Here is a 9,744-nt window from a genome sequence, read left to right on the forward strand (position 1 = left end):
TGGTCTTTCTCTGAGCATGGCTGGTTCATGTCTGTCTTTTTCCATTGCATGGTTCACTTTAATCTTCTTGAGTTATAAGAGTTCTTGGTACGTTTCTTTAGTGGTACTATGAGCCTTTTGCCTATCCCAACGGTTGCAAATATGTATTTCCTCCCAGTTTAACATTTGCCGTTTGATTTTGTCTGGTAGCATTTGCTTATTGAAATTTAATAAAAGGTCTTTCTTTTTTGGTGTCTGTGTTTCATAACGTTCTCAGGAATGCTGAGCACTTCTTTTATTCTTTATTTTATTTTATTTTTTATTTATTTTTTTTATTTATAATGATTTTTTATTATATTATGTTAGTCACCATACAGTACATCCCCGGTTTCCGATGTAAGGCTCGATGATTCATTAGTTGTGTATATATTTTATTTTTAATTGTGGTAAACTACACATAAACATAAAATGTGCCATTTTTAAGTGTACAGTTTACCAATGTTAAGAATATTCCCTTTACTGTGCAAACAATGTCCAGAACATTTTCATCTTGCAAAAATAAAACTCTGTACCCATTAAACAACAACCTTCCCAAGCCTCTGTCAACCACCTCTCTATCTCCTGTCTGTGTGACTTTGACAATCCCGGGCACTTCATGTAAGTGGGATCATACAGTATTCGTCTTTGTGTGAGCGGCTTATTTCACTTAGCATCACGTCCTCGAGATTCATGCGTGTGGTAGCATGTGTCAGACTTCCCTAACTTTTTAAAGCCGAATAATATTTCACTGCAGGCATCTGCCACATTTATTCATTCATCCACAGAAGGACACTTGGGTTATTTCTACCTCTGGTCTGCTGTGAATACCGCTACTAACGAACACGAACAAATACCTCTTGAAGACGCTGCTTTCAATTCCTTTGGGCTCCTACTCAGAAGTGGCCTTCCGGATCATGTAGTAATTCTATTTTAAGTTTTTTAGGAACCACACTGTTTTCCACAGCAGCTACACATTCAGTGTATAAGTGTTCCAATTTCTCCACATCCTCACTGACAGTTTTTGATAGTAGCCATCCTAATGGGTGTGAGGTGGTAGCTCTTATGTGTTAGAAAAAAAAAATTAAATAGACTTTATTTTCTAGAGTAGGCTCAGGTTTACAGAAAAATTGAGCAGAAAGCACAGAGATTTACCATCTGAGCCCTACGCCCCCACACAGAGCCTCCCGCATTATCAGCATCTCCAACCAGCCAGTATGTTTGTTACAATCGATGAACCTACACTGATACGTCCTTATCACCCAAAGACCACAGTTTACATTAGAGGTCACTTTTGATGTTGTACATTCTATAGGTTTTGACAAATGTATGATGACATGTATCCCTCATTACAGTGTCATACAGGATAGTTTTGTTGTCCTAAAAATCCTCTGTGCTCCATCTGCTCATCCCTTTCTACCCACTCCAACTCCTGGCAGTCACTGATTTTTTTCATTATCTCCATAGTTTTGATTTTCCAGAATGTCATATAGTTGGCATCACACAGTATGTAGCCTCTTCATTTTTCAAAAAATTTTTGTAGCCTTTTTAGATTGGCTTTTTTCACTTAGTCATGGGCATTTTCCTTTCATGTCTTTTTATGGTTTGATAGCTCGTTTCTTTTTAGTGCTGAATAATAGTCCATTGTCTGGATGTACCACAGTTTATGTATCCATTCAGCCACTGAAGGGTGAGTGATATACTTCCAACTTCTGTCAATTACGAATAAAGCTTCTCCAAACATCCTTGAGCAGCTATTTATATAGACGTGAATTTTCAACCCATTTGTATACATAAGGTAATACGTGAGGGTATGTTTCGTTTTGTAAGAAACTTCCAAACGGCCTTCCAAAATGGCTGTACCATCTTGCATTTCCACCAGCAATGCTACTCCACATCACTGTGGTTTTGATTGTATTTGTGTGCTTTTTTAAATTTTTATTTATTTATTTGAAAGAGAGAGAGAGATCGTGTGTGAGCGGGGTGGTGGGCAGAAGGAGAAGAAAGAGAGAATCTTCAGCAGGGTCCACATCCTGCACAGAGCCCGAGGCAGGGCTTGGGCTCACGACCCTGAGACCATGACCTGAGCCGAAATCAAGAGTCAGAGGCTTTACCAACTGAGCCATCCAGGCTCACTTCTTTTTAATGTCAAAAAATCTCTTCCACTTGATAGTTGCTGATCTTTTAATTTCTTTGAGGGAAGGCAACAGCAAATATCCTTTGTTCAGACACTCTTTTTGCCATTTTATTTTTGTCAAAATAGAAATTCAGTTATTTCCTTCTGATTTAAAAGGAATATTCCTTCAAAACACTTCAGGAAAAAAAAAAGCATGAAGTGGAAAATAAAAATCCCCACCATGCAGAAAGCCACTGTGGATTAAACCCTTTGTGGACATTTTCAATACAAATACACATTTAGAAAAATGGTATTGTCCTATACACACTGCTTTATAACTACATAATTTATTTCACTTCTTATTATCTTTCATTTGCCACTAGAATGTTAACTCCAAGAAAGCAGGAATTGCTTTTACTTTTTTCCCCTCACTGCTGTATCCTCTGATTAGAGGAGGCAGGCACTCAAGATCAGTTACATGAAGAAATAAACAAATCTCAGTTTTTGTTTTTGGTGTTTTTTTTAGTTAAAAAAAAAAAGTTCATTATGGGGTGCCTGGGTGGCTCAGTCAGTCAAGTGTCTGACTCTTGATTTTGGCTCAGGTCATGATCTCAGGGTCATGAGATTGCCCTGCATAGGGCTCCATGCTCAGCAGAGAGTCTGCTTCTCTCCTCCCTCCGGCTCTCCCTCTGCCCTCCCCCACAACTTGATCTCTCTCTCTCTCAAATAAATAAATAAATCTTTTTAAAAAATAGGTTTATTACTTCACTTTCCAGTTATAAATACTAGGGATGTCATGTATACCATGACATTGCTGTGTGATATACAGCATGATGGTTTGACTTACACATATATTGTGAAAGGATTACAACAGATTTAGTTAATGTTCATCTTCGCATATAGATACAGTAAAAGAAAAGAAAAAAAAATTCTCCTTGTGATGAGAACCCTTAGGGCAAATCCCACTTTTATCACCTAACACAATGTCTTGGAATTTCTTTTTTCTGTGTCCATAAATATATATTTTCACCAACATCTATTTTATTGGTTGCATATATTTCAATGTATTTATTGAGCCAGTCCTTTACTGATTGCCTGTCTAACTCGTTTCCAATTTGTCACTATTATAAACAGTACTGTAATATGTTTTCACTTAGGCTTGTGAACCTCTGGGATTATCTCTCCTTAGATCATTCTAAAAAGAGAAATTTCTCGGTCAAGGAGAATGCACATTGTAATTATAAATCATTTCACCAAGCCAGACCTCCAGAAAGTAACCGCAATTTATTCTTCTGCTCAAGTACAAGATTGCGACTTTCCTCACAACCTAGCTAGAGAGATCAAACCTTTTATTTATTCATTTTTTGAAGATTTTATTTCTTTATTTGATAGAGAGAGAGAGCACAGCAGAGGGAGTGGGAGAGGGAGAAGTGGGTTCCCTGCTGAGATAGGAGCTCGATGCAGGACTCGATCCCAGGACCCTGGGATCATGATCTGAGCCAAAGGCAGATGCTTAACTGACTGAACCACCCAGGCGTCCCGAGCATCAAACCTTTAAATCTTCGCAATCTAATAGGTAAAAAATATTGTCATACTGCGTTTAAATTTGCATTTATTTTGTAAATAGTGTGTTACACATCTTTTCTTGTTTATTGTATGTATTAATTTTGTGAATTTTTCACTGTTATTAGGGTGTTTAATCCTTTCTTACTGATTTATGGTAACTGTTCATTAATATTAAAGATATTAATTAACCTTTTATATGCTGTGAATGCTGAAATTTTTATTCCTACTTTGTTATTTTATCAAAACTTATTTTCTTGGTATCTTTTTCCAACTGGAAGTTCTACTTAAATTTTTTTAATTGAAGAATAACACACATACAGACAAGGAAACAAATTTTAAGTGTGCAGTGTCTTTACACCCACATAACCATTACCCAAGTCAGATTTCCATGTAACTTCTCCTAGTCAATAATCTTCCCAAGGCAAAGGCGACTCTGACCAAGTTTTAACTTTGGACATAAAAATATCTGTCTTATCCTTCATGATATGTATTTTTGGGCCATGTTTAAAGAAGTCATTCCTCAACTCATCATTATGTAAATATTCACCTACATTTTATTCTGGCACTTCTGTGATTTCATTTCTTATATTTAAATCTTTATTGAATCCAGCAGAAATCTATTCTAATGTAAACTGTGAGATAGGTTCAAAGTTCCCTGTCTTCTCTGTTCCCTCAAGGGCTACTACCCAACACTATTTGTTAACTAGACAATATCACTTATAAACCCGTCAACACCATCTCCATGATTTGCAATGTTCTCTCTTTCTGTACTCTGCTCTCTTTATCTACCTATTTATTTCTTCACCAGCATCTCACCATTTTAAATATGCTCTAGGTTTTAATAGATGCAGCAGTGAATATTGTATTGTTACTCTCTTTCAAACATTTCTTGATTATTACCATTCACTTATTCTTCCAGAAAAACTTCAAAATCATTTTGTGAAATTCTTGCACCAAATCCCCTTAAAAACTGAGACCCTAACTGGAATTACATTGAATTTATATACTAATTTATAAAATGTTTATATCTTTATGCTGTTGGACTTTCCATTTATGTCTTTCCACTTCTTCAAAACTTTATCTTCCTCAATAGCATCACAAAGATTTCATCATATAGACACTGCAGAGTTCTGTTTTCTTAACTTGGCTTTTTATATTTTTTATTGCTGCTATATTGACATTTGTCTTATATTTTCTAACTCATTACTGATGTATAGGAAACATATACTTTTATTAAATACACGTGTATATTATTACACATATCTAGTCATCTTACTAAACTCATTAGTTTGAAGTTTTTCTTTTCTATATAGATAGTATATCTGAAAATATTTATTTCAACAAATATTTCTACCTTTTATTTATTTTCCTATTTTTATTACACTGTTTAGAACTTTCAGAACAATGTTTAATGCTTTGCCCTTACAAATGGCATCCTTGTGTTTCATGAAAATGCATCTAGTTCGGTGTTCCCAACCAATCCCCTCCAAACTCCACAGGTGCTGATTCATTAAATCTGAGGGGGATCCAGGTGACTGTGCTTTGTTTGCTACGCAGGTAATATTGAAGGATGTTCTTCCCCAACATACCATTGAGGACCCTACTCGAGTGTTATTCAATATAATTTGCGTTATTTTTCATCTTAAGGAAGTATCGCTCCATTCTAAGTTTAAGAGTTACTCATTGGGAGTTTGATTTCATAAAATGTCCATTTCAGCATCTCAATGATCCTTCCACTAGGATAAAATATGAAAGCGTACCTGTTTGAAGGCCCCCAGAAATACCAAAGCAGGTAGGACATAAGAGGCTGGTTTTCTAGAGAGAGGAAACTCATTTGGGTAAATCTGATATTCTGTGCCATCTTCCTCTTGAGACATCTTTCCATGCTACAGCAGCACAGGGCAGAGACCAAGAAGCTGATCAAGCAGTGGGGCCCCAGGCTGCCTTAGTCAGTGGAACATGCAACTCTTGATCTCAGGGTTGTGAGTTTGAGCCCCATGTTGGGTGGAGAGATGACTTAAAAATAAAATCTTAAAAAAAAAAGAAAAAAAGGAAGTTGAGCAAGAAGCAATAACAGAGAGACTAAGAAGCTTACCAGTGCTTCTGGCAGACTTTTGGGACAAGGGAGAAAACCACTGGAGTTCAGAGCCACTGTGGGGAGGGGCCTGTCAAACACCCTGGGCTTTAAACTGGGACCCGATGGTCACCTTTATGTATCAACTTGGCTAGACCACAGTACCCAGATTTTTGGCCAAACATTAATGTAGGTGTTTCTCTGGAGGAATTTTTAAGATGAAACTAACGTTTGAATCAGTAGATTTCAAATAATGCAGATTATCCTCCACAATAGGGGTGGGTCCCATCCAATCAGCAAAGACCTTAACAGAAAAGATTGATCTTCCTGGAAGAAGAGAGAGAAGCAGAAAACAAATTGTAAGGTGGTGAGCTTATACATAAATATATCAGTAACTACACTAAATTTAAACTAAGTAAATATCCCTATTTAAAGATAAAGGTTGTTTGGATATTTGATGATATCGAATTGGCAATTCACTACTTATAAGAGATGCACCTTACATACAAAGATTCAGTAAAACTGAAAGTTAGAAGCACTAGTCAAAACAAAGTTATACCAACATCAGACAGAGTATATTTTAAGGCAAGGAGCAGTCCTAAAGGAAAGAGACATTTTATAATATAAAAAGTCGGTCCACCAGAAGATACAAAAATTCCACATTTGTATGCACCCAATAGTACATATCTATATGGACAGAGAGAAAGAAAAAATTAACTAAACAAAAAGGGGAAATGGATATATTCGCAATCACACTGGGAGTAACATATTTTCTCAGTAATCGATAGAACAAGGAAGCACAAGAAACAGGAAAGATATAGAGTATTTGAACAGGATTAAATCTTATCTGGCACAGAATATCGAGTGAACATTTTTGTTTCCCTGAAATTGTCGCTATGGCCCCAACTGCAAACAGACAGGCTCCAGGAGATGGCCAAACATGGAGCCCAACACCTCCCCCAGGGCTTTCTGAGAGGCAGCTCAACTGCCTTACTTCTGGTTCCCCCCCCCCCCAGGTGTCTATGTCGGAAAGCCAGAGAGAGAAGGAGACCGAGTCTTCCCAGCCAAGTCCTCAGTCTTCGGTGAGCAGTGTTGTAATGAGAGGGGAATTCTCCTATTACTCTGCGGAGAGGGAGGGCTGCATCCCCGCCAAGTAAGGGGGGATTCCAAGAGGACAGTTTGTAAGAGCCAGGTGCCCAGAATAGTTTTCGCTCTCCATTTGGGTGTCTGCTCGTGCAGTGGCTGTACTGATCTGCCCTGAGCCCACCCAAAGGTGCCAGGGGGAAGACAGTCATACGGCAGACAGCGGGTAAATCTGTGGATCAGACTGGACACCCTCAGTTTTGGGGTGTCCTCATAGGACCAATGGGCACAGGTAAGGTAGTTGGGATGAAGCCTTCTTGCTAATATTCCACCCAAGAGAAAGGCTGTGGTTGAACAGGTGGGGAGAGGGTGGGGACAAGGGAGGATGAAAGTGTTTGAACCAGGCCAGACTTCCCATATCAAGGAAGTGTGAGCTTGGGTAGGGAGGTGTGGTTTGCATGGGACCCACAGAAAACTCCACATGTGATTGCTACAAGGAAGCTGACAATCAGTGCTAAATGAAATAACAGCCAAAGGGGAGAACTTTGAAATCTACCATACATCTAAGTAAAAAGACACATGTCCTTCCTTTTCCCTCCAGCGCTCTGGGATGACCCTGACCCTAAAGGAGCTAGAAACAGACAACGCCCCTTTCCACTTTCTATGTGTCCCAAACCTTGGGCTGGCCTGGGAGGTGTCCCAGGATCCCTACAGTCTCCCTTACTTATTTTCAGGCAGTGCCCTCCCTCGACTCCCACAGTTATCCTGTCCTGCAAATCAATCCCTACTCTCATCCCCAGGCAGGAAAAGCTGGAGGAGAATAGTAGGGGAAAAGGGACTAAAGGGCTTTGAAAGCAGGGTTGATAGCCTCCCTGCTAGATGGTTCTTTTAAAAGTCAAGATCCACCTGACACTTGGGCCTGCCCACCCAGAAGGGGGGGTTTTTTGTTTGTATGTTTGTTTGTTTTAGATCTTATTTATTTGAGAGACAGAGAGTGAGAGAGAGGGAGCACGAGCCGGGAGGGGGGGAGGGGAAGAGGGAGAGGGAGAAGCAGACTCCCTGCTGTGCAAGGAGGCCTCTGATGTGGGGTTTGATGTGGGGCTCAACCTGGGGCTCAACCTGGGGCTCGATCCCAGGACCCTGAGATCATGACCTGAGCCAAAGGCAGATGCTTAACCAACTGAGCCACCCAGGCACCCCCAGAAGGGTGGCTTTTAAATGAAAGCAGGAATGGGGCGCCTGGGTGGCGCAGTTGTTAAGCGTCTGCCTTCAGCTCAGGGAGTGATCCCAGTGATCTGGGATCGAGCCCCACATCAGGCTCCTCTGCTGGGAGCCTGCTTCTTCCTCTCCCACTCCCCCTGCTTGTGTTCCTCTCTCGCTGGCTGTCTCTCTGTCAAATAAATAAATAAAATCTTTTAAAAAATCAAATAAATGAAAGCAGGAACCATCCACCTTCATTTTGTGACTAGGGGCTGTGGTTTCCCTGGGCTGTTAGGATCCTCTGTCCATCTCTCTAGGCAAGAGAAGGATTTTCCCCTGCATAGCTAGAGTCCCCAAGGGTGATTCACAGCAAATTACTGGCCTTAGGCCTCATTGCTATTACTATGATTGCTATTACCAATACTGCCACTCACTGAGTTGCGTCTATGTGCCACCAACTGTACTAGCCCTGTGTATGTATTCTCTTATTCACTCCTGGTATTCACATTTTATGAAATTGAGGACTTTGAAGCTGGAGAGGGTAAGGCACTTAGTTAAGGGACATAGCCAGCAAGTGAGGAAGCCAGGAAACCATCCCAGGTCAGTCTGGTTCTGGAGCCCGCTCAAAACCTCAGCATTATGTCCTCCCCTAGTGCTGAGGGGAAAAATATACTTGCAACTTGGGATCAGCTGAGAACTACTAGAAATATTACTTGCAGTGTCTGAAGGTGAGGTTCTTCCACAACAACATAGTGCAAATAATTTAGAATCAGTCTTAATTTCAAAATGTTACAGCAAATTCAGGTCCTTCTTTCCCTACATTTGGTTTAAGAAGTCTTGGCTCGCCAAAATAACCTTGAACACATCAAACGAAGAAGCTGTGAAAGCCCAAAATAGAAAAAGGCCACTCAAGACCTCATAAAAGTTAAAGTTTAGAATACATTTTTTCACTGTCTTAAAAATACTTTACTTCAATAACACCTTGTGGTGAGAAGGGAATCTGGCAGCGAGAGCAGATCTGGGAAGAGGCTGTTGAGTCGTTATCCTGGAAAGTGAGTTTGTGTGGGACGAAACACCTAGGAAGTGCTCTTCCTCTGGCTCTCACAAAACAAGGTCAACTGCCCCAATTTTTACAAATATGAGGCCGATCTCTGACTAGAGCCCAACTCACTGCCCAGATAATTTTAAAATTTGATCTAAATAAAGCACCCGGGGGCAACTTTTTGCCTCTGGAGTTGTTAATGCTTCTCCTGAACAGTGGGCTACCATTCCCAGGTTTGCTTATTGATCGTGTTTATTGTTTGTTTTTTTACTCTTTGGACTTAGCTCTGTTGAGCTAGACCCAGAATCAGGTTTATCTTCCTCGAGTAAGAACAACCTGTGCCTCCTCTGACTCAAATTAAAAGTCTGTTTGTTTATTGATCATTCTACCCCAATTCTACGCCAGCTCTTTAACAAGTCGTAAAAACCCTGGATTCTCAGATGAGCATTTGACATAAGGAACAGATGGGCTTTCAAAAGCAATTCCACCACAGGTCACTGCCATAATTTCTGCCCTGCAGTGGCAAGAATAATATCAAATTGTCTGCAACTTTTATTGACCTTTCCTCAGTCTGGGCCATGGACGAATTGATTCGGTGCTGCTATTCTACTTCATGGGCCAGAGCGGGGCGGGCGGGGGGGGGGGGGG

The 9,744-nt window shown here is 40.1% G+C and overlaps 1 long non-coding RNA gene across 2 annotated transcripts in view; it reads right to left on the reverse strand.

Annotated features, from left to right (window-relative positions):
- Positions 1-3,598: 3,598 nt before the first annotated feature.
- The window catches only part of LOC103671395, a 14,195-nt gene continuing 8,049 nt past the window's right edge, over positions 3,599-9,744 (reverse strand). For both annotated transcript variants that reach the window (XR_570878.2, XR_570877.2), the window contains 2 exons: positions 6,001-6,098; positions 3,599-5,727 (listed from right to left, as the gene is read on the reverse strand). This is a non-coding gene — a long non-coding RNA (uncharacterized LOC103671395). The remainder of the gene's footprint in view (positions 5,728-6,000; positions 6,099-9,744) is intronic.

The sequence above is a fragment of the Ursus maritimus genome, unplaced genomic scaffold, assembly GCF_017311325.1.
Source record: "Ursus maritimus isolate PB19 unplaced genomic scaffold, ASM1731132v1 scaffold_6, whole genome shotgun sequence".
Classification (NCBI taxonomy): Eukaryota; Metazoa; Chordata; class Mammalia; order Carnivora; family Ursidae; genus Ursus; species Ursus maritimus.